The sequence below is a fragment of the Phoca vitulina genome, unplaced genomic scaffold (assembly GCF_004348235.1).
Source record: "Phoca vitulina isolate PV1807 unplaced genomic scaffold, GSC_HSeal_1.0 scaffold7, whole genome shotgun sequence".
Classification (NCBI taxonomy): Eukaryota; Metazoa; Chordata; class Mammalia; order Carnivora; family Phocidae; genus Phoca; species Phoca vitulina.
In genome coordinates, this window is record NW_022589710.1 from 46,830,067 (window position 1) to 46,856,106 (window position 26,040).

Sequence of the window (26,040 nt, forward strand, 5' to 3'; positions counted from 1 at the left end):
GTTCTGCATGGAGCACTGGGTGTTATACGCAAACAATGAATCATGGAATACTACATCAAAAACTAATGATGTAATGTATGGTGATTAACATAATATAATAAAAATAAATAAATAAAAAATTAAATTAAATTAAAAAAATAAAATAACCTATTTCTTATTTTAAAAAAAGGATAAAAATAATCAATGAACATCTGTGAACCCAATACCCAGCCTAAGAAATAGAAACAGTTTCTGTATCTCTGAAGTCCCTCTGAGTGTCCCTTTCTGATCCCCTCTGTATGTTTTATTTATCAGCCCTTTATTTTCACTAATAAGTTTACTATATATATATGCAGCACTAAACTATATACTTTTGTGCTTTGCTTGGTTTTAAATTTTATGTAAATGGAATAATACAGTATTATTATTCTGAGACATGGTATTTTTTACTCTACCTTTTGTTCTTTTGAGAATTATCTATATTCATGAATGTAGCCACAACTCGTTTTTATTGGTGTATAGTATTCTGTTGCATGAACAGATTTTCGTTTACTGATCCATTTCACTATTGATAACTGTTCTGTTGTTTCCAGTTTTTTTTTGCTATTATAAACAGGGATACTATGAATGTTCTTCTGTAAGTCCCCTGGTACATATATATCCTCTAAAGAGGAACTATTGATCTGTTGCTGGTACGTAGGAATGCAGTTGGCTTAAACATTGACTTTGTAGCCAATAACTTTGCTAAATGCTCTCACTAAATGGGCTAAATGTTATCTGTAGATCGTTTGATATTTTTTCATAGACAACCATATCATCTGAAAATGATGTTAGTTTCTTTCTTTCAAATTCTTATATATTCTTTTCTTATCTTACAATTGTTAAGACCTCTGATATGATGTATGGAAGTGATGACAGCTAACATCTATATCTAGCTTCTGACCTTAAAGAGAATGTTTTCAACATTTACCAGTAATTATGTTGTTGTAAGCTTTTAAAATATATTAAGTTTTCTTGATGAGGTTAAGGAAGTTTCTTCCTATTCATAATTTGCTGAGTTTTGATCATGATTAATTTTTTTAGCTTTCTTTTTTATTTAAATTTATTTAATTAACATACAGTGCAATATTGGTTTCTGGAGTAGAAGTCAGCAATTCATCACTTACATACAACACTCATTGCTCATCACAACAAGTACCCTCTTTATTACCCATTACCCATCTAGCCTGTCCCCCACCCACCTCCCTTCATCAACTCTCAGTTTGTTCTCTATTCTTAAGAGTCTCTTATGGTTTGTTTCCCTCTCTCCTTCCACCCCCCCCATATGTTCATCTGTTTTGTTTCTTAAATTCCACATATGAGTGAAATCATACGGTATTTGTCTTTCTCTGACTGACTTATTTCACTTAGCATAATACATTCTAGTTCCATCCATGTTGTTGCAAATGGCAAGATTTCATTCTTTTTGATGGCTGAGTAATATTCCTCTGTGTGTGTGTGTGTGTGTGTGTGTGTGTGTGTGTGTGTGTATGTGTGTGTGTGTGTGTGTGTATACCACATCTTCTTTATCCATTCATTAGCCAATGGACCTTTGGGCTCTTTCCATAGTTTGGCTATTGTTGATAATGCTGCTATAAACACATGACTGAATTTTTAATTTTGCCAAAAGTCCTTCTGCTTAAAAAAAAAAAAGTATGTTTTTTTTTCACCTCTGATCTGTTAATGTGGTGAATTACCTTATTCAGTTATCTAATATTAAACCAACCTTGCATTCTTAGGATAAACCCAATTGGCCATTACCTATGTCATTAATGTATGTAGCCACAATTCATTAGTTTTTTTTAATGTATAGTATTTTGAACTGTCTCAGTGCCTTTCAGTCCTAGCGGGCTTTTGTCAATACAACTCTCATAAAGACTTTGTGGGTTTACAGTTTATCTAATTCTGGTCTGCTTCATGCTATGGAGCCACATTCAGAATCCTTTTTTAGATAGGACTCTCACTATTTTTGGTAACTTAAAACCCTTTTGTCTGGCTGAGAGGGTCTAGTAGGAACAAACACAAAACTTCAGAGGTCTTATTTAAGGATCCTATGGCCACACTCTTGCCTTGATCTTTACCCTGAGGCCACTATTTACTTGGAAAATAATTTACTGGCTTGGGGGACTGGAATTAAGATGGAGTTTGTTCTCCAGCATATTAAGTCCTGCCTTTTCCACAGTCACTTTAAATTCTTCTTGCAGGCTGAACAATTCTTTCTTTAGCCCATCTCTCTCTTCCCACACCTTATCATACACAGCCAAAAGAAATGAACACTTTCAGCCTTCTGCCTGGAAATGGTCTTATCGAGTCTGGTTTCTTTGCATCCTCACCAGCATTTGATATTGTCACTAATTTGTATTTTAGCTGTTCTGATACATGTGTAGTAGTTTCTCATTATAGTTTTCATTTGCATTTCCTTGAGGCTCATATTACTGAACATCTTTTCATGTGCCAATTTTCCATCTGTATAGATTTTTCAGTGCAATGTCTCTTCATGGCTTTTATCCATTTTCTAATTGAATTGTTGGCTTTTTTATTGTTGTGTATTGAGAGTTTTGCTTTTTTTAAAATACAGTTGACCCTTGAATAACATGGGTTTGAAATGCACAGGTCCATTTGTCTGTGGATTTTTTATATAGTTACAGCACTGTAAATGTATTTTCTCTTCCTAATTATTTTCTCTTTTTTCCTTATTATTTTCTTAATAACATTTTTTTCCTCCAGCTTACTTTATTGTAGAGTACAGTATATAATACACACAACATGCAAAATATGGGTTGATTGATTGTTTATGTTATCAGTAAGGCTTCCTCCAGTCAACAGTAGGCTATTGGTTAAGGTTTGGGGCAGTCAAAAGTTATACATGGATTTTCCACTGTGTGAGGTGTTGGCACCCCAACCCCCATGTTGTTCAAGGGTCAACTGTATATTCTAATTACTAGTCCTTTGTGTAATATGTAGTTTGCAAATATTTTCTTCCTGTCTGTAGCTGTTGACAAGGTCAAAAAGAAATATTTTTGCAGAGAAAAGATTTTTTATTTTTATGAAGTCCGATTTATTGACTATTTCTTTAATGGATCATGCTATTGGTATCATATCTAAGAACTTTTGACCAAGTCCTAGGTCCCAAAGATTTTCTCCTATGTTATCGTCTAAAAGTTTTGTAACTTTACATTTAAATATATGATCCATTTTGAGTTAATTTTATAAGGTATGAAATAAGGCAAGCTTCATTTTTTGGCCTATGAATGTCCAATTTCTCCAGAACCATTTTTTTAATGTTAAGAGTCCCTGAATCTTATTCAAATCCTCTGTTTTAGGAACGCTTTCCCACCACTCCAGGGGAGGAAAAAGGGGTACTAGGGTACGACCTCATTATGACCAGATGGGAGTAGAAATTCAAGTTCCTCACTCTGCCTTCTCTGACACCTGGAAGTGAAACACCTCCTTGTTACTGCTGGGTGGGGATAGGAGTCCCCTGCCACCCCACTGGATATCACAACCTGTGGTCATGGAATATACACATTTGGTTATGGCATATTATCATGCATAGGAGATTTTATAGAGAGATGATAGAAGAGATGATAGATAGATAGATAGATAGATAGATAGATAGATAGATAGATATCTGTATCCCACAAATTTTTATGTATTTTTATTTCCATTTACTTCATTATAATTTTCAAATTTCCCTTATGATTTCTACTTTGACTTTTGGTTGGCTAAAAAGTATATTGTTGGGATGCCTGGGTGGCTCAGTCAATTAAGTGTCTGCCTTCGGCTCAGGTCATGATCCTGAAGTCCTGGGATCGAGCCCCGCATCAGTCTCCCCGCTCAGCGGGGAGTCTGATTCTCCCTCTGCCCTTCACCCTGCTCATGCTGTCTCTCACTCTCTGTCTCAAATAAATAAATAAAAATCTTTTTTAAAAAAGTATATTGATTAATTTCTGCATATTTGGGGATTTTAAGATATCTTTCTATTTTTAATTTCTAATTAATTTCCATTGTGATCAGAAAACAAACTGTATAATTCCAATTATTTTATATTTATTGAAGTTTGTTTTATGGCAGCATATGTCTACCTTGGTGATGTTCCATGTGTACATGAAAAGAATGGGTATTCTTTTCTATAAACAGCAATGAGGTCAAGTTGATTGATAATATTGATTACATTTTCTATATCCCTATTGATTTTCTGCCTATTTGTTGTATTAATTACTGAAATAAATCTTCAGTAGAAATGTAGATTTGTTTATTTATTCTTTCAGTTCTGTCATTCCTGCTTTATGTATTTGGAAGCTCTGTTATTAAATGCACACTCAATTAGGGGCACCTGGGTGGCTCAGTCCATAAAGCATGTGACTCTTGATCTTGGGGTTGTGAATTCAAGCCCCACATTAGGCATAAAGCTTACTTTAAAAAAATGCACACTCATTTAGTATTGTCCTGTCTTCTTGATGACTTGACCGCTTTATCATTATGAAGTGTCCCTCTTTATGCCTGGCAATATTCTTTGTTCTGAACTCTACTTTGATAAGTAATATAGGCACTCCAACTTTCATATGATTAATATTTTCATGGTATATGTTTTTCCATATTTTACTTTTAATAATCTGTATCTTCATATTTTTTTAAGATTTTATTTATTTATTTGAGAGAGAGAGAGCACAAGCAGTGGGGAGGGACACAGGGAGAGGGGGAGAGAGAAGTAGACTCCCCGCTAAGCAGGGAGCCCAATGCAGGGCTTGATCCCAGGACCCCAAGATCACAACTCAAGCCAAAGGCAGATGCTCAATCAACTGAGCCACCCAAGTGCCCCTGTATCTTTATATTTAAAGTGAGTTTCAGGTACTGGGTGGCTCAGTCAGTTAAGCATCTGCCTTTAGCTCAGGTCCTGATCCCAGGGTCCTGGTTTTCCCTGCTCAGCAGGGAGTCTGCTTCTCCCTCTCCTCCCCACTTGTGCACTCTCTCTCTCTCAAATAAATAAATAAAATCTTTTTTAAAAATAAAGTGAGTTTCATATAGAGGGAAAACAGTTAGATCTTGTGTTTTATCTAGTCTGACAATCACTGCTTTTTAATTGGAGGGTTTATATCATCTACATTTAATGTGATAATCTATACCATTGGGTTTAAATTACTATATTGCTATTTGTTTTCTGAGTAACCCTTGTTCTTTATTCCTTTTCCCTTTTTCATGTGTTCTTTTGGATTAAATTTTTTTTTAGTATTCCTTTTTATCTCTTCAATTGGATTGTTAGCTACAACTTTTTTTCTTACTAGTAACTGAGGTATTTACAGTATGCATCTTTAATTTATTATAGTAAATTTTAAATAATATTTTGCCATTTTGTGTGGAATGTACTAATCTTACAAAAGTATTCTTCCATTTCTCACTTCTATTCTCTGTCCTACTGTTTTTATTTTCACATTATTATTGGTTTTGCTTTAAACAGACAATTGCCTTTTAAAGCAATTTAATAAATAAAATTAATATGAGATAATAATATATAACATGTATTAGTATGTATTATAATACTAGGTAAGTATTATATAATAATAAAAGAGAAAAATGTATTTTATATTTCACATATTTACCATTCTACATTTCTTAATTTATTTGTGTAGATCCAAGTTTCTGCCTGGTATCATTTTCCTTTCAAGAACTTCCTTTAGCATTTCTTATGTACACATCTAATGGCAACATTTTCAGTTTTTGTCTGAAAGTGTCCTTATTTCACCTGTATTTTGAAGGATAATTTTGGGTAATATGGAATTTTTGTTTTTCAGCACTATAGTTCTGGCTTGTGTAGTTTCTGACAAGAAGTCTGTTGTCGTTTTTAATCTTCATTCATTAACATAATGTGTACCCTTTTCTCCAGCTAGTTTTAAGATTTTCATTTGTCACTGATTTTCTGTCATTTGATTATGCCTTTGTGTTTATCCTGTTTGGGTTTTGTTAATATTCATGGATATGTTGGTTTATAATTGTCATATTTGGCAAGTTCTCAACCATTTTTTTCAAATGCTTTCTACCTCCTCTTCCTTTCTCTTTATTGTGAGTTTCCAACTACACATCAGTAATATAGCTTGATATTGTCAAATAAGTTACTAAGGTTCTGTTCATTTTCTTCAGTCTTTGTTGCTTCATTTTGGATGGTTTCTATTGCTTTGTCTTCAAGTTTACTGATCTTTTCTTCTTTAGTGACTACTCTGGTGTTAAACTCATTCAGTGATATTTGAATTTCAGTAATTGTAACTATTTGGGGAGTCATGATACCTGCCCCACCTCTCTCACAAAATTGTAGAGATGCAACAAAGAAAGGAATTTTGTATCAGTCAGGGTCTCAGGAGGAAAGAGAAACCAATCTGAGTATTTACAACAGAAAGAAGTTAATGCACAAAGTGAGGAAATACTGAGGAGCCAACAGAGGAAAGTGAGGCAGCTGGGAACTAGGAGAGCAGGAAGCACCATCACCCCTAGGCTGTAAGAACAAAGGGGAAAAGTAGTGTTCCACAGTTTAGGAGCTGGGGCCTTCTAAGAGAGCAGAAAACCAATCATGTGGGAGTTGGAGCTATGGGGGAGACACAGATGCTGCTGGGGATGCATCTTGGGGCAAAGAGGGAGAGGAATACCTTGGCTTCTCTTTTTCTCCCACCTTCCAACCTCTCACCAGTGGCCTGGGGGCTTGGGAAACATAGCAGAGATCAGCTCCCAGTGTAAAGAGCAGAGTAATGGACCAGAGGGCTCCCAGGCTCAACACCTACCCAGTGTTACACTTAAAAATACTAATGCCTTATATAAATGTTAGCTATAATATTAAAATATCTGGGGTGAAGCACACATTCCCCATCCCTTAAAAGATCACTCATTCTAAAATCTGTTTTATAGATGAGCCCATTGGGGCTCAAAAGAGACTGAAATGAATGCCAGATATACTCATGAAATATAAAAAAATTTTTTTTTTTTAAGTATGCGGTTATAACTCATAAATCATTGCAGGGAGAAACAAGGTGTAATGGTTATGAGCCAATCACCAGTGAGCAATGTGATTCTGAACCCAGGGTCATATAAGGCATTGGGACTTCCTCCTTGTTTTCTCTCTTCAACCACTCACTCTGAGGGAAATCAACTACGATGTTGTAAAGATACACCAGGTGGCTCTAAGGAGGGGCCCACAAAGGCAAGGTAATGAAGCAGCCCACCACAGCCAGCAAAGAGCCGAGAATTCCTACCAGTGGCCCTGAGATGAAAGCAGCTCCTCCCTCCCCACTCAGGCCTTTAAGGGACACAGCCCCAGTTGGCACATTGACCATGGCCTCATAAGAGACCATAAGTCAAAACCACCCAGCTAAGCAGACCCACAGAAACTAAGATAGTAAATACCTGTCATCTTAGGTCACTATGTTTTGGAAGCATTTGTTACCCAGAGATAGATAATAATACAGTGATTATCATGGGACCTTTTAAAATCTTTTCCCAATTTGTTTCTTGCCACCTTGGTGATCATGGCTGCCCCAGTCCATTCCAATGTGATTCAAAATCTCAAAGTAAAAAGGGCTGAGTCTTCATTCCTTCTTTTCCAACTTTGTCACACCTAAGCCAGCATTTGCTAAGCTCTACCTATCCGTGCATACTTGGGAGTGGCAACAGGGCCCCATGCCCTACATACTTGGACCTCAGGCCCTGGTTAAGTAAAATTATTTGGCTATCCTGCTTCCACAGAGCAATGACATAGTTATGTGCTTTATATTTGTGAGTCTTGAGGGTCTAAGTTAGATTTTTGCAGAACAAGCAGATTCCTTCCTGGGACAGAAAACTGGCCCTCTGGCATGACTGATGTACACACCGATTGCTCCCCACCCGACACACAGACACAGAGGTAACACGCAATGTACCACTTACCACTGAATAACAGAGCTTCTGTTATAAATATGATGGCTGTTCTTGGGGGAAACTGGGTTCATCTCCCATCATGGAAGGTGGGACAAGGATATCTGACTTAATCTTGGAACCCCTGAAGATGCCAAGAGGTGGGGACCATGGAGATCCCACTTGGGTGACAACGCCCAGTTTCCAGGGCCAGCAGGTAACTGTGCCTGCAGCCCCGTGCCCATGTCTGATGGTGAGGCCAGGCAAACAGAGAAGTGGTGACAGCTCTGTTGTCACCGGGGCTAGTCTGCGGTGCCAACCCTGCACTTCTGGGTGCCTCATTCCATATCTGCCCAAACTGATTCCTCAGCCTTCCCAGAGAGCTGAGGGCTTCCCAACAACCTTTCCAAAAGAGCTACTTTCTGTAGCTTGGAACTAAAATCTCAGATGAGAACACATTCCCTCCCTAAATCAGACCAACAAAACTTTGATGTAAATTCAAGGCTGAGTGAGCAAATTCATGAGAATCAAAAATCCCCAAATATACTGTCATCATCACAATTAGTGATTGTTTTCCATGGACCTGTGTGTCGCTGTAAGCAATGCATTACACCAGAAACAATTTTTTTTAAGTGTAACCTTTTTCAGGAAAGAAAAAAAGGTACAAGAGTGAAAGCTTAGGGGGACAAAAAAAACAGAAAACCAAAGCAAAAAATGAAATGTGATTTGTGAACTGAGTACATAAAGGCACAGAAAAACAGTCTTCAAAGATACTGAAGAAAAAAAAAAAAAGAGGAGACTAGGAGAATAAAGGGAAATGTTGCTCCTTTATTAGATGGGGACAGGGAGAAACAGAAAAAAATACAAAATAACATTTTGAGCTGGTTTGATCTTGATCAATATAAAAAAAATGATAAGGTGCAGAAAAGTCTAGTTAACACATGGAGAAAGGAAGGACAAAGTTGCAGACAGCTTGAAACCAGGTTAGAAGCAAAGAAAATTCATTTGAATGAGCTGAGGTCCTATAGAAAGGGATCTTAGGAAACTGAGAGGGGTCATCACCAGCTTGCAAACTCAACAAACATGTATAGGATAGTAGTATGTTCATGGTGCTGGTCATTTCAGACATCCCACTTTATCTGCACAGCTATGCTTTCCAGTAAGAATTCTTAACCCTAATCTATAGGTAAAGATCTAGGTCCAAAAGTCATGTGATAGGAGTGGCAGAGTTGGGGCTAAAATGCCCATTCCGAGTGCATCCTTCCCACAGCTACCATCCTAAGTGGGGAGACGGAGAGATGGGGAGAGAGAGAAAGATCCCAGGACCAAATCCAGAGTAGCAGGTGCTGGAGGGTAGGTAGTGTGCTAACTGCTGGCAGAGACAGAGGAGGCAAAAGTACACTGGGCCACAAATCAGAACTAGGTCCTGGCCCAACTCTGCAGCCTACTAGCTGTGTGACCTTGGGAACGTTAATCTCCTGCTTTGGACCTCGGTTTCTTAGTAAAATGAAGAGATTGGTCCAGGTGACCTTTGCCATTGCTTCAAATCTAGGTCCATGATCCTGGATATGATTTGAACATATACATAGAGGGATTCTGAGAAAGCTCATGAAATTTGAGAAATAGTATAGTTCTCCATTTACAGAGCAAATGCATATTTATCTGGATTTCTGTTGCTTTGCCCAGCGTCCTTTCATCATCTTTCTGAGGCTAGCACTCTTCTCCCACCTTCCTGTCTTTCTTTTGATGCACTATCCTTCCCACATTCCAGGGGATTCTGGTGGGGCTGCCAGTAACAGCACGGAGCCCCACCCTTGGCCTCCGTGATTGGCCCAAAGGTTGGGCAACTAACCCAAGACCAATCAGAATCTTTCTCTGAATGTTTCTATGTGGATATAGAGAGAAAAAAAAGGTACTCACTCCTGGGATGTGGGACTGATATAAACCTAGAAATATCCTCTCTCCACCCCTACTCCCACCACCCTGCCATATAGATATTGCCTCACTTTTCCACCTCACTGACAAGGCTTATCTAGGGCAGAAGGGAGAAGCAGGGGCAGGGATACCGGGAAGAAGGGAGGACACGCACTGTGGGACGTACTGCTTGAGCACCTCAGCTCCATTCACGGCTTCCTAGCATGTGATCCCCCTAATTCCACATATTTGGAGGGTATTAGTTTCCTATGGCTGTTGTAACAAAGTACCACAAACTTGGTGGCTTGAAATAACAGAAATGTATTCTCTCACAACTCTGGAAGCCAGTAGTCTGAAATCAGTATCCCTGGGCCAAAATCAAGGGGTCCGCAGGGCAGTGCTCCTCGCTGAGGTTCACAGGAGACTCTGTTCCTGGCCTTTTCTAGCTTCTGGTGGCTGCCAGCATTCCTTGGCTGGTGGTCTCATCACTCCAGTCTACCTCCATGCTCACATTGTCCCCTCTTCTGTCCACGTCAAATCTCCCCATCCCCCACTTAGTAAGACAAGTGTGATGGCATTTAGGGCCCAGCAGGACACTCCAGGATAATCTCCGCCTCACAAGATCCTTAATTTAATCACATCTGCAAAGGCCCTTTTCCCAAATAAGATGATATTTACAGGTTCCAAGAAATAGGGCCTGATATCTTTGGATGGTCACGATTCAGCCCTTTGTAGGGTGTAAACTAGCTTGAGTTCCATTTCTATTATTTGTTACAGAAAGTGTTGTAACACAATGTTTATTGCTTAAAATTAGGGAAACACCAGATATAAAGAAAAAAACAAAATCCTACCCCACTCCATCATTCAACTGATGAATGCCTAATGTGGGACAGGGGCCTGACTTCCGCCCACTCCCTGCCCTCACAGTATGATGAAAGAAAGGAAAAACAAGTAAACAAGCGAATATAAATGGCCTGAACAAAAATGTCTTAATGCTTTCCATCCTTTTTCTAGGCACATTTTTCACTATTGACATATGCCCTGTTTTATCTCACTTTCTTCACTTCACTATAATTAGTATTTCCCATGTCATCATTCTGCAAAAGCAAGATTTTCATAGCGTACATATTCCTTATCTGGATGTGCTAAGATATATTTAGTCATTCTCTGATACTGTTTTCAATCTTTTTACCATCAAAAAAAACATGATGGACATCTTCACTTGACTGGCACATCACTTCCTTAGGAAAGACTCCAAGACAGTTACTAGGTTAGAAGCCCTTTTTTAAAAGGCTCTAGATGAATACTGCCAGGCGTCTTTCCAGAAAGAACACAAGTTCACATTCCTACAAACTTGTCTCAGAGTGCCTCTCCTGCTGCACATCTCATGTTTTATTTAAAACTTCTGTCTAGTTGATGAACAAAAATTATATCTTTTCTCAATATACATTTTTCTGATTATTAGGGGTGATTTTTATCTTAACAGTCATCTCTATTTCTTCTTCTATTTATTATTTTTTCATGTCCTTTGCCATTTTTCTTATTAGATTTTAGCATTTTTCTCATGGATTGGGAACCACATTGTCATCTTGGTGGCAAATAGTTTTCCTGGTTTTGCCATTTGCCATTATTCTGTTTAGGATGCTGATTTCACGTTTCTGGCATCCAGAACTATGACAGGCCACTGAGCTTGTGGTAATTTGTTATAACAGTCATAAGACACAAATACCTCCCTGATGGAACCCCTAAATAGGAACTCTTTAGCTTTGCCTCCAGAGTTGATTTTGAGCCTGACATAGTGGCCTTATTGGGAGGAGAGGATTGGCCCTCCAGGGGTCCCGAATCAGCCTTTCAAAACACAAAACTGAAATGTGATCATGTTCTTTTTGGAAAAAAATGAAAAATGCTCTTTGGCCTGGCCTTTATCTCCATTTTATTATTTATTGTTTTTGTTAGCTTGTTTTAGGTATACATATGGTTCATCCTCAGGATTTACAAAGTCCAAAATCAGTTTTTAAGAAAATCAGTTCCCAGAAATACACATAAGTTCTCCTCTAAATTGACACATTTCTGACAAATCTACCCCATGTGGAAAGAATGGTCTTGCAAATCAGTGCAAGACCCAGCCGGGAGCATGCAGAGATGTCCGAGAACATGTCCCCACTCCCCAGCCCCCCCACCCCCTAAGAGTCTGCAGGTTTTGTTGTCACTATTTTTGTTCATTTGGGTTTTTTTTTTTTTTTTCTAAGTTTTGGTAAAACATTTTATACCTCACATGTCTAAGTATACAAAGATGGTCCCTAACCTGCATCCAAAAGTGGTGGGGCCAGTAACAGTCTGGCTTCTAAGGTAGCCCGCTGAGGCCCAGAGTTTGACTGCTCAGGGGGAGGAAAAAGATTTTAGAGGCCATTAAGTCCAAGAGGAAAAAACAGAGGAAAGGGGTGCCTGGTCCCTGAGGGAAGGTGAGAAAGGAATGGAGATGTTTAAAGGAGATTTTGTGAGTTTTATCACAAGGAATGTGATGCAAACTTTCTTCCTAATCTCTTGATGAAAACTTGGGGGAAATATACACACCCCCACAGGTGCGCTGGAACTGAGCCATCAGGTCAGATGAAATGGTGAGAACAGCCTCAAGTTGGATGCTGGATGAGTACCCAGGTGAAGGGCAAAGGGCCAGCCCAGTCCAGATTACAGAGGCATGGGGCACTCGCTGGCAGAGAGACGGTCACTCCCTGTGACACGGCCAAGGGGAAGGCAGTCCTCTGGTTCACCAGCCCACACTGGGCTAGAGGGCATGAGGACACTCTGTCGCTCTTTCAGCTATGATGACCAGAGTGAGCTCATGCCTTCGCTACTTCTCACCTGGAACATTCCAGCAGCCTCTCGCCTGTCCTGCCCCCAGCCACCGATGTGATCTCTCTAACTCACAAATCTGAACCATTTCCCCTTGATTATAACCTTTAGTGGCTTCCACTAGCCATTGCTACTTTCCTGTGCATGCAAGGGCTGGAGACACGGCCCCGTGTGAGTTCCCGTGTGAGTTCCCATCCTTGTCACTTCTTCCCTTGCATGCACAGACACTCCATTGCCATGCCAGTCTCTCTCCAACCTCACGCTCCTACATGTGCTCTTCCCCCTTGCTGCCTCAGGAATTCTTACTTGTTCTTCACATCCCATCTGAAATACCCATTCCCTAACTCCTGGGTCTCCCCTGACAGGCTCATGCACTCCCTTCTCCAGGCTCCCAAAGCACATCAAACCCACATGGATTCTTCTCAAAGCCACATGTTAAGTCTCTGAGGCCTCATTCCACACCAGGACTTCTAAGTGCTCTACTGTATTAGCTCGTTGCATCTACAACCCTGTGAGATCTGTCTTGCTGTTACCCACATTATGGATGAGGAAACTGAGGCCCAGAGGGGTTACCTGCCTTGCCCAAGGGTATACAGCTAGCGAGCAGCAGATCTGAGATTTAAGCCCTGGCCTCTCAACCACCACATTATGTGCCTTGAAGCACTTCCCATGTTGTGTTTTAATCGTGTGCCCACATCAGTAGCTCCCAAACCTGGCTATCATCTGGATCACCAGCACCTAGCCCCACTGAGTCAGAATCTCGTAGAGTAGGACCCAAAGTCTGTCATTCTCAAAAGCCATCCAGGTGGTGCAGGTGCCCAGCGGGTGACCAATCATCCCGGATGTGGGACAGTCCTGGGAAAGCCAGGACAATTTGGTCACCATGAGGAAGTTCAGGTGTGCCTGAAGGTCTCCTCTCATGACCTGTGGGCTCCCTGAGGCTGGGTACAGCATGTCATTCACCCGCCCTAGCAGGCACCCAACAGTGGCTGGCTCAGAGTAGGTGCTCAGTAAATGGAAAGAAATGTGTTATATGTGTAGAACTTATCTATGAAGTTGAACAGCTTTCTTCAGCTTCAGGTTCAGCTGAAAGATAGTTTTCAAGGGACATCAGTGTGTGGAGGGGGCAAGTTAGAGTCACCTGGGCACAGCTCTGATCTTGTTCCACACCCACACTGCCCCACTTTACCACCCCTCAGAGACCACTCCGAGGTGGGGATACCCAAGTGGTTGGGGTCAACTAGCAGGCAGCTCCCCGGGATACCCCTAAGGGATTCCTGCTTTTCCCAGCCATGCCTGAGCAATGCAGGACTCCCAAGAAGACTCAGAGAGGGAAGGCAGGGGTCTTGGCGAACACTGGTCCAATCCCCTGTGTTTCAGATGAGGAAACGGAGTCCCCTCCAAGGTGATTTGTGTGTATTCTTTGTAAAAGAAGGAAACTGGCTCCTTGCCCATATATATATATATATGGGGGGGGGCAAGTATATTTTCTAGGCAAGTGTATTTTCTCAGCTTGTCCCTTGTCTTGGGGCTATGTTTATAGTATTTTTTCCCATGGTGATTTTAATTTCTCTGTAATCATGTAGTATCAATCTCTTCCTTTATGGTTTTGGAGTTTTATGCCGAATTGAGAATGGCTCCCCACTTCTTAATTTCTTCTAGAATTTATAAAATGTTTTTGAGTGTGAAGAGTGTGTTAGGGATCCAACTTCTCTTTCCCCAGATTAGACCCAGACAGGAGAAATAACCCTTCCAAAGTCACAGAGTGGGTCTGGGGTCTGCTTCTATTATGGGGTCTCACTTAGAGCTCATGCTGTCACTACCCCAGTTTGTATAAAGGTCTCTTCTTTAACTAGTCTCCTTGGAAGGCTGCAAAAGAATAACTTGTTTTCATTGTATTCTGTCCTGCATTATAGACATCTGTAAGCTTGGCTTTCCTCATATTCATTTTGCCACTATATTCTGTTCACCTTTGTGGCTTCCACCAACCCATGATACCTGGCCCAATCCTCTGCATACAATAAATATTTGGGAATTAAACTGAGTAATATGCTCCAACTGACTGTGTGAAGACCCATTTCCTAAATGCAGAAATAAAGGGATTTGGTGGGCTAACTGTCCTGAAGGCCCTTCTATCCTAAGACCTCATGACCACATGGCAGGAGTTGCCAAAGAGGGAGATGCACCCAAGGGTGACCTCTGTCTTCTCTTCTCATTTGCCATGATAGGGAACCTTTAAGCCAGAGGGCTCTGGAGCAGTTGCTAGGTTCACAGAGTAGAGGGGCTTGATGGATGGAGGGACACAAAGAAGGGATTTGGCAGGAAGGGAGATTGCAGCTCCTGTGACTGATCTTGGGTCTTCTCCTGTCACCCCACCTCTTGGATGTGAGTATTTCTTAGAACACGAGGGCCAGAACAGCAGAAACTGAAGAAAAGTGACAGGTGACTAGGGCAGAGGACACTCTCCATTTCGTGAGGCTTCAGAAAGAACTGCCCAGTGTCCTCTGGGGTTACCATATCCCACCTATTGAGGCCAATACAACTGTCTCCCGATACTGTAGAATGCTTGGGGAATGTAGTGTCCTGACAAATCGAAGACCCTTATGCACAGAGTGGCCAGTATTACTAAAGATGCCTGGTTCATTTATCCACTCAACAGCTGCAGAATGCCTTCTGAGTGCCTGACTCTGTGTGCTGTTCTAGGTGCCAAGAGAAACAGTGAAAGAGGGAGAGAGTTGGCTGTTCTCATGAAATTTACTTTCTGGTTGAGAAAGACAGATAACAAATAAATCAACCCAAAATGCACCAAATAATACCAGATATTGATAAAAGCTACTAAAAAGGTCCAAGGGATATGTGCTGAGGAGTATGTTAGTCAGTGGTCAGGAAAGGAGGGGACATTTCCTCTGAGACCTGAGTGATGCAGAGGACCCGCCTACCTCATGAAGACAGGGAGGAAGAGCATCTCAGGCAGGTGCACAGCTGGGGCAAAGATCCAGAGGCAGGAACAAGTGAACAGAAAGGAGGGCAGCTGGGGTGCCTGGGTGGCTGGGTCAGTTAAGTGTCTGACTCTTGGTTTTGGCTCATGTCATGAAGTCATGGGCTGTGAGATGGAGCTCCGTGTCAGGCCCCGTACTCAGCAGGGAATCTGCTTGAGATTCTCTGTCTCTGCCCCTCCCCTGGCCCCACTCATGCTCTCTCTCTCTCAAATAAATAAATAAAATCTTGAAAGAAAGAAAAGAAAGAAAGAAAGAAAGAAAGAAAGAAAGAAAGAAAGAAAGAAAGTTGGAACATGATGAGGGGGAAGGAGAATCTGAAGTATTAGAAAACATTGCACCCATGATGGCCGAACTTGTCGACAGTGATTTTGAGGGATCTTTGTGACCTATGCCCAGAGGAGCTCCCCACATCACAGGTAAGAGGACCTTCAGCCACCCTCTGGTCCAGTGTGTCTCAAATTGAGGCACTCCCTCTGGCAGAGAAGAATAAAAGCATATCCGCAGAGTTTCTAGAAATTTTGACTAAATTTTGTTTTTGGAAGACTTGTGTTTCATTTTTAAAACAAAAGCAAATTTTGCATTCTCTTCCCCAAGATAAACATATTATATGTTTTTATATTAAAAATGATATTCCAAATAATCAAATAAAATCTATGCTCCAAGAGGTTAGCCATATATGTTCTGTGTGCCTTATCAATCCCTGGGATATTACCAGGCACCCCAGTTTGAGAAACACCAATCACTTACCAGAGGAGGGGACAAAAGCCCAGAAAGACAGGATGAAGTGATTTTTCCCAAGTCTGTCCAAGTGTTTGTAGAAATAAAACATGCTAATGTTTTTGTGCTTTCTGAGCATTAGGATTCTAATGGACAGCTTTTCCTGTTGATTTGAGTATATTTTGAAGGTTTGTTTTATACCCTGCCTGACAGGCTCCTCTCTTTCCCAGATAGCCCTGTTGGTTTCATCCTAATCATGGCACTCTTCTTTCAGGCTGTGGGACATGAAGGGCCTGCCAACCCCGTGAAGGGGATGCCATAGGGCCAAGGACACTGCACAAAGTCACCCCCTGCCCCCCTGACCAGCTTTCCCCACAGACCAAGTGAAGCATCTGCAAAACTTTTCTGGGTTCACCACCCACAAGGTGAGAGAAGCCATTTCTCCAGCAAAGAGAACTATGTCCCATTGCTTTAAAATCCCTGCATCAGCTGCATGCAAGATTATTGTGCCACTATTTAGAATGTGACTTACAGAAAAGTTGAAATGAAGGGAGAAAAACTTACGTTCTAATGTTAGGTAAAGAAACAAGTGGCAAAATTAAACATGCTGGATGAACTCAACTACCTTAGCAGGGGGATGCATAAAGAAAAAAGACTAGAAGTAATTAAACTAAACGGTTAATAGTAGTCCCAGGAAAGTGGAATTGTGGGTAATGTGGCAATGGGGTGGGGGGTTGTGGGTAATGTGGGGATGGGGGCATTGTGGGTAATGTGAGGAGGCAGCATTGTAGGCTATTTTTATGTTTTTTACATTTTCCAAATTTCATGTGTGTGTGTGTGTGGCAGTGATAGGCATTAAAGGGAAGATGTCTTTTTCTCAAATTCCCAATTCAGGAAAACACCAGTGTGAACATAGAATGTTTTTAAACCCTTTAAGATGAGTATTCAATGTGGTTATAGAGAGAGCTGTGTGGAACTTACTAGGCTATTGTCGCTACCAATTAATAGTGATAAAAATAATAGTGATAAGAGTAATTTATAATTAGCAAGTTGATTATTCTGAAGAGTGCTTCTAAAATTTTTGAACTACTTTCAAATGAACTAACAGTTCCCATAGAATCCTGCTTATATTCCTTATCATTCTGGGGGTTCCTTTGATAGTTTAAAAGGAAAAGCAACCTAACCCTTACCTAAGTTATCACAAATTCAACGAATCCATGTACTACGATGGATCCTTCCATCCTGTCTGCAACAGAGGGGAGATTGCCCTGAAGGAAATGACCAGGAGGCTCTCATCTCAGCTGTCTCCTATCCCTAAACCCCTGGGGGCATCAGTCCCCAGGTCCTCCCTCAGGACTCAGTTTTCTGTAATATGAGGAACATGCTCAGACATATCAAAGGTCTCTCCAAGTCATTTATTTATTCACTTCTATTTATTGAGCGCCCACAGGTGCCAGGCATGGCTCCAGGCACTGGGGACAGCACTGGTTTTCTTGGCATTTCGTCTTCTTACCACCCATTTGGACCTCTGAGCTTCTCTAACATCGGTTATAGAAAGGGCTCCTTTCTGTACTTAAACGTACGCTGCCTTGTATCATGCAAATTTAACTGGCCTACCAACTCAATTATAAACCCCAGGGAGCAGAGACCAGGATTCCCTCTACTGCATTCCCACAGTCCTTAGCACAACCCTAGGCCTCCTAATTTTTCAATTAGGAAAGCACAGTATCTGCACATAGTAAAGACTTGATAAATGTTTGTTGGATGAATAAAGATCTTCCAATATATTGGACATTTACAGACATCTTTTTCTGTAGTCCTCGTAAGAGCCCTGAAAGGTAACAATTCACTAATGGGGAAAGAGAGTTTAAGTGACTTGCTCGAGACACATAGTAAGTGGTGATCCTGGGTGCAAGCCCAGGTCTCTACATTCATGAAATAAAATATAATGTGAAACAAGACTGTTTCTGAGCTATGCACATGCATACTGGGGACAATAAGCTCTTCAGAGAAGGGAAGGATTTGTGCTGGCAGAGTGGTCTGGGTAGAAATTATGGCAGAAGCAGGGCTTCCGCTGGACTTTGGAGGATGGAGGCGGGGAGAAGGATAGCAAAAATGACAGCACATGAATTGTGAGGCTCAGTCCCCAAGCAAAGACCGGGGATTGGGATCAGCTGACTCAGGGCACCTTAGCCAACTGATGAGTCTGAAGCACGTTTCTCTAACAGCTGGAAAGTGATGGGAAAATAATTGTTCAATATGTGCCAAAGACCACTAGCCTAACTAAGCATGTGGGTGAGCTGGAAAAGAAGCCAGATGCCCTTCCTGCTGTGAACTCCAGACTGCAGGGCAGAGCGGCTGGTGCAGCACCGGGGCCTGCCCTGAGCAAAGCACTGTGGGACAGGGGAATTGGGTGCCCTCATGGGTCTTCAGTGAGGGAAGGAGAGCCCTTCGTATACTGCTTCTGCAAAGCCTTGACCTCTGCCCTGTGCACTCTGACCCACTGGCCTCCCCCCAAAAAGGTTATTTCACACTCACAGGATGTACCAGCGACCTCCCAGGATGATACAGGGAAAACATCCTGGACTTTGATCCTGGTGACCAGGGTTCTAGACCCAGCTCTGCCATGTATGGATCTGTGACTTTGAACATGACACCACTCATGGTCTCTGCATGGTAGTATGGTAGAGTGCCTTCCTCACATAGGGCAGGGTCTTCAAATGAGTTGAGATTAGTTTAGTGCATCAAGACCAGGACTTATTAGAAAGGTATGAATTGGAATAGCATGGACATACCAATGTGCATCACATGTTGGGTGAAACTTGTATTTCAGTTGTTTATGCATAGCGGATGATCATGTTAAAATGATTTCTCATTGTGCACCATGCTCAGAAGAGTCTGAAAGCCCCCGGCATAGCCTCCCAGGGTGAAAGGTGTGAAGTCAGACAGTCTGAGTTTGAACCCAGCTCAGCTACTTGCTAGCTATGTGACTTTGAACAAATTGTTTCACCTCTCTGAGCCTTGGTTTCAACATCTCTAAACTCAATACGATATATTAATAACTTCATAAGGTTGTTGAAAGAATCAAATCCTTCAATCAACAAATCAACATAAAGTCCTTAGGACAGTGGCTGGCATTCAATAAGGGAACAGTACCTGCTACAGTGTCTGCATTTGTCATTGAGGCACTGGACCAGAAAACAACTAAGGTCCCGTGGCTCTAACCATAGGCCCTGCTTTTTGAGTTGAGAAAGACTCAGAGAGGTCCTAAGACTGGCCCAAGATCACTTGGCTATTGCTCAGTTCCAAGAGCCCAGTTTGACTTTTCTGAAGCCTTAGCCTTAGCTCTGATCCAGACAGGCCCAGAGAGCAAGGTGATGAGGCACAGCATTGCAAGGGCTTAAGGTTCCTTTGCCCAGGCCCTGAGATTTCTTTACTCAGAGGTGAAAAGCACCGGAACCCTCTGACAGCAGGCATGTCCTGAAGCATCAAAATGGACTAACCACACTGCAATAGAAACTGGAAGAATGCCAGAGGATTACACCTCCCAGGGACCAGAGACCCAGTTTTGTAAGATGTACAGCCAGCTACCTTGTGTTTTGTTTTTGCCTATTCGTTCCCCCAAAGTAACTCATTTATTTCACAAAATATAAAAAATACAGATCACAGTTTATCAACAGCTTCACAGCATGAATTAAACATGGTTAAACTGTTCTTCTACTAATATACAAAATGCACAGCATTATATATATGCCTATTTGGTACATATGTAATACAAATGGTAATTTCCAAGTACGGTGAGTAAACCTATTTCCTCATAACTTCACCAGCATTGGATTTTACTATTTTACATTTGCAAATTTAAGAAGCATGTAAGGATACCTATTCTAATTTACTTATCTTTAAATAGGGTATAATGAGGCTGACCTTTTTTTCCCAGGTGTTTACTTCCTGCTATCTTTTTTTTTTTCCCTAACATGCAAGTCTTCCTGATCTTTCCATAAGCAATACTTATTATGTGACTGATATGGATTGAGTTATATTAGGTAGTAGAAAAGCAATGTTTATCAAAGAAATTACAAAAAAAAAAAAAACTGAATATACTTGCATTGTGAGTGAAGGGAGTGAAGCTTAAGTTCCTAGCAGACAACACCCCACAGTCCTGGGAAATCTATTACAAGGCGAGCTAGATACCTTTTCATCATCATGTTATCACACTTCACCCGGTGGTAAGCCCAAGTCCAAACTCTAGAGAATGGTTGGCAACATCTAACTTGGGTGGGACAGGAACCCTCCTCAGAGGGTTGTTCCCTACACCCTTCGCTCCTGAGATCCTGCTCAACACATATTATCAACAGGTTTGTTCATGAACCCCAGAACCACAACTCAAGGCCATGAACACCCTAACCCAAGCAACCTAGATATCTGGGTCCCTGAGAACTCTGAGCTATGGCCATGCCTTTTCTCTCCAGTGGTCACATCACCTAGTCAGATCGTCTCCTCATCAGATGACTCCTATTAACTAGATTGTGTCCTCCCAAAATGTGTATGCTGAAGCCCTAATCCCTAATACCTTAGAATATGACTTATTTGGAAATAGGGCCTGTAAGAGGTAATTAACATTAAATGAGTTCATATGGGTGGGACCCAATCTAATATGACTGTTGTCCTTATAAGAAGAAGAAACCCCAGGGATGCACACACGCAGAGGAAAAGCTGTGTGAAGACAGCTGGAAGGCAGCCATCTGCAAGCCAAGAAGAAAGGCCTCAGAGAAACCAAACCAAACTGATACCTTGATATTGGACCTCCAGTACCCAGAACTGTGAGAAAATAAGTTCCTGTCGTTCAAGCCACCCAGTCTGTGGTATTTAGTTATGGCAGCCTAAGCAGATTAATACAATGACCCAACAAGAGCCCAACGTTTGGGAACCCCAAAGAATGGGCACCCCTAAAATAAAGTTTTGAGGTTTCCCCTCTCAAAGTTTTATCCACCCAAGATAGAGAGGTCACTGGCCAGCTTCTTTCCTTCCATCAGTCCTTCCCCAACACCTTTAGAACATTTGCTATGGGCCAGCACTGTGTCTGCAGCTAGGCATGATGTCTGCAGATCCATTCCTTTCACACCCCCAGCTTTCTGGGCCAATGGAGGCATCACTCGCCTCAGCCAGCCTTTTGTTCTCCACATCATCCCATCAAAAATGGAGGTTGGGCAGGGGAAGGACCTCTACCTGGAACCAGGCCAGAAGGCATTGGATTAGAGCATTATACATTCATCCCCTGTCGTCCTTAGACATTCTATATACAAAGATGACACCAAATTAAAACAGCTCAGTGCTGTCATTTCCACAGGCCTGTTCATTCAGGAACTTGGCTCTGGAATGGTCGTGACAAGAACCAGCTTTACTACAACGGTATCAACAACAACATGTGTGGGGCGACGTCACTTCAAATAAGGTCTAAACCAGTCTACTTCCAATTGCAGCTTATAACAATGGTTTTGCCTATAGTTCTTCCTTCTATGAAGATTTCTCTATCTCTATGAAGACATCTCTACCAAAGACACAGGCCTTGGGGCCCTATATGAAACTGAGGAAACCAGAGGTAATATCATCTTGGTCAAAGTCAACAAGACCACCTTCCAACCATCCCTGTTCTGGGAAAACAGCCTGTTTTGCCCAGAGGCCAGCAATGCCTTCAGGGCATGTGGTATGCTATATGTGACCACGTTGTGGTCCACAAAACTGAAGAAATATTCTATATGTATGACACCAAAACCCACATGGAAACGTCCATTTGCCTCCAGTTCCCAAGGAAGTGGTGAAATATGACGAACCTGCACAATGGCCCAACTGTCCCAAAACTCTACATGTACAGTGGCGGCTACTGGACCCACCACAATGTTTACTTTTATCATGATGGATGAGGAAGACAACCAGAGAGTCAGGCCACGCCACAGGATAATTCCTTGGAACTGTTCATAGGGAAAGTAGACATACCTGTATTTGTTTGTTTGTTTGCTGCCTGTGTGTTTCTTGTGTCAATCTTACACAGGAGGCTTTCCTCAGACGTTTGGTAACCTTGGCTATCTGTTTCACGTCTAGGAATAAGACATAAAAAGTTGATTGGTACCCTGCAACCTAGAAATTCCACTCCTAGGTATATACTCAACAGACATGCACACAGATATGCACCAAAAGATACATACAAGACTATCATAGCAAATCTATTTGCAATAGCCCAAAACTCGAAACTACCTAGAAGTCCATCAGTAGTAGAAAGGATTAATAAGTTGTGGTATATAAACACAAAAAAATCTATAATGATATACAACAATATGGATGAATCTTACAAACATAATGTTGAATAAAAGAAACCAGAACCAAAAGCACACATGCTATACGGCTCCATTAATTTAAGGACAAAACTATTAATTATTAATAGGCAAAATTATTAATCTATGGTATCAGAGGTAAAGATAGTGATTATCCTTGGGTGGGAATAGTGAATGTTCCACCTATCTAAAGCAGAAAAGCAAAGAAAAACAAAAATACACTACAGGGAGAATTTAACACACCGTTCTCAGTATAAGACAGATTAAATGGACAAAAATTAAGCAAAGACACAGAAACATGCAAACTTGGGATTCTGATTAGAAGAGCATTAAATTTATATATTAACTTTACTTTTTTAAAGATTTCATTTATTTGACAGAGAGCACGAGCATGGGGAGCAGCAGAGGGAGAGGGAGAAGCAGACTCCCTGCTGAGCAGAGAGCCCGATATAGGGCTCCATCCCAGGGTCCTGGGATCATGACCTGAGCTAAAGACAGAAGCTTAACCGACAGAGCCACCCAGGCACCCCTATATATTAACTTTAAAAGGATTTATATTTTTATAGTAAGTTGTCTCATCCACGAATATGGAATGTCTCTATGTTTGTTAGCATAGAGTAAAGCTATTGATTGTATACTTATCTTCCACATAGCCACCTTTCAAAATTCCATTAATTGTAATCACTTGCTATTAGGCTGGATTTGCAATCCAACCTGACAAAAAAGATAATTTTCTTTAGTAATATTCATAGAGACTATTTCTTTTCTTCGTTTATTAGTGAGAACCTCCAAAATATGTTCAATATTAGCAATGATAACAGCCTTGTCTTATTGATATTAAATGGACAACTCTCTCAGGCACTGTTCAGAATCACAAGGAGTCTGTGCCCCTTGGCCCCCATGCTCAGAAGTTACCACGGTCCTGACAATCATTGCCCTTCACTCCAGGAGCAAACGAAATCCCGGAGCTGCGGTCCCCGGGCAGGCCCCGCAATCCCAGTTCAATCTCCACTCCTTTCTCTTCTCTCTAACTAGCTCAGGCCGCCATCACCTGGCTCTGGAGTGATTACAGCAGCCTCCCAACTAACTTCCCTTTGTCTCCTCCTGTCCCCTCCTGTGCTGTCATGCAGTCTGTCCAGCACACCGCCACCAGAATGAGCTTTCAAAATGCAAATCTGGTCAGGCCCCTCTTCTTTTTTCCCCACTGTCTGAGGACAAGGATGGTGTGTGGCCATGTGAGTTGGTCTCTGCCTGGCTCTCCAGCTCCCTCTCATCCACTCTTCCACATTGTGAGGGAGAACCAGCTGCCTCTCAGTCCTCTAGAGGCACCCTGCCCCTTCCTGTCTCCACATTTTCACACCTTTTATTACTGCCTGGAACACCCTACACACATGCACATGTGTGCATACACACACACACACACACATTCTCTTTCTCTCTCCCTAACTCATATATATCACCAATGTCATTGACTCCCTGGGTGTATACTATATAATTATTTGTTCAATGTCTTCATCTCTAGCCTGTATATCCTACCAGGGTAGGAACTGTGCATTTTTGCCACCCTTAACCCAGCACCCAGCACAGGGTCTGGCCTAATAATTTTTTTTTAAAGATTTTATTCATTTATTTTGAGAGAGAGTGAGCGCGCACAAGTGGGGAGAGGGGCGGAAGGGGAGAGAGAAAAACTCAAGCAGACTCCACAAGGAGCACAGAGCCCGACGTGGGGCTTGATCCCACGACCCTGAGATCATGACCTGAGCTGAAATCAAGAGTTGGCCACTTAACCGAGTGAGCCACCCAGGCGCCCCTAAATTAATAATTAGTTGGCAGGCCAGCGATTATCAGCCTTTTATATTTCACAACCCACCAATTTCGGTTTTATCCCCATAAAAGGTGGCTGGACACAAAAGTGCCTTTTATTCTTATTTTTAAAAATGCTTTTGGCTAGGCACTTAGTATTACAAGGTTGGTTTCCTTCTAGTCTCAAGACTGGGCACCACTTGGTCACGTCATGCAGTTTCCTATCCTCTTTACCAGCCAGGGATGGGTTGTGTGTTGAGATTGTCATCCTTCCCTGATTCACCACGACAAGGCTTTGTGTGGGGAAACGTGAAGGACATAGAAGTCTCAGGATGCCAGGGAATGCCCACATTGCTTCCCCCGTCTGCACGCACTTGCCCCCAGCATTCCAGCCCCTTCCATTGAACCCCAGCCCTCAGTGCTGCTGCCTAACTCCGACCTGCCTGTGCTAGAGCCTCTGCCCAGGCTTTTGTTCTGTATTGTGTCCCATTCTCACAAGTAAACACCCAAGAGTTAACTGGCTGGAGTGGGGGGGTGTCCAAATCCCCCCTCCCTTAATGATGTGCTCTAAGAAAGAACTCAAAGCTGGCGTCCCTCCCTGGAGCCTGAAGTCTTGAGGCAGAGACAGCATCTTATGGATACCTATCATTTTAGCCTCCCTGTTGGCCTGCCCAAAGTGCATGCGGAGGGCATGGCAAAGCCTGCGGGCAGAATTTCAGAGCAATTAACTACAAATGCAAGAGGCCTCCCCTCTCATGTTGTCAGCCAAACCACAAGTATATTCCCTTCACTTGTTATAATGTAGCCAAGACAGTTAAGTATTGTAACTGTGGCGCAAAGAAAACCCCTGTAATTAAGGGCGATGTGGTGAGGAGAAAAGGCCTCTGGTTCTGGAAGCTCAGCCTCAGGTTGAGCAATAGAGCAATATATATATTCCCCACTAGATGGCAGGCTTCCTGCTTTATTCCCCAATCAGCTCAATTTCAAGTTGAGAAATGATTCCAAAGAGCACTCCAACAATCCAATCCCCCAAAGTACCTAAACACGCTCAGATTCATAGAATGTTAAGGGTGGGCAAAAATTTGGTTAATTTTTTTTTAGCCAAACCTTTCATTTATAGAAGAAGAAAAGTGAGAACCCAAGAGGTCAGTAGACCCTGGGTTCACAAATTCTCCCAGGCCATCTTTCTTTTCTGTTATTCCACCCTGCCTCTTGACAAAAGCTATCCAAAAATTGTCCTGAGAAGAGGTATGACACGGGTGTGTTCAGTTTCTGTAGAGCAGCGTTATGATACGTGCACTTTAATGTGTATACCTCATACTGACAGAGAAAACAACTCTTCCATAAACAGTGGGATATTTAACTAGTTTGGGTCTTATAATTATTCGTGAACTTGGCTAGTCCTTGGCTAGTGAGCAACTTGAAGTCTGGGATCCCTTATGCAGCTCTGTGCTCCCACAAGCCTTATACAACACCTAGCAAAAGGACACATCAAACATCAGAGGTGGTTGAAGTAAATTAAAAGCAGA

General features: G+C 41.8%; 1 long non-coding RNA gene across 1 annotated transcript in view; it reads right to left on the reverse strand.

Moving 5' to 3' along the window:
• Window positions 1–26,040, reverse strand: part of LOC116632696 — an 84,517-nt gene that overhangs the window by 31,105 nt on the left and 27,372 nt on the right. The window contains exon 4 of the long non-coding RNA XR_004299486.1: window positions 22,374–22,474. This is a non-coding gene — a long non-coding RNA (uncharacterized LOC116632696). The remainder of the gene's footprint in view (window positions 1–22,373; window positions 22,475–26,040) is intronic.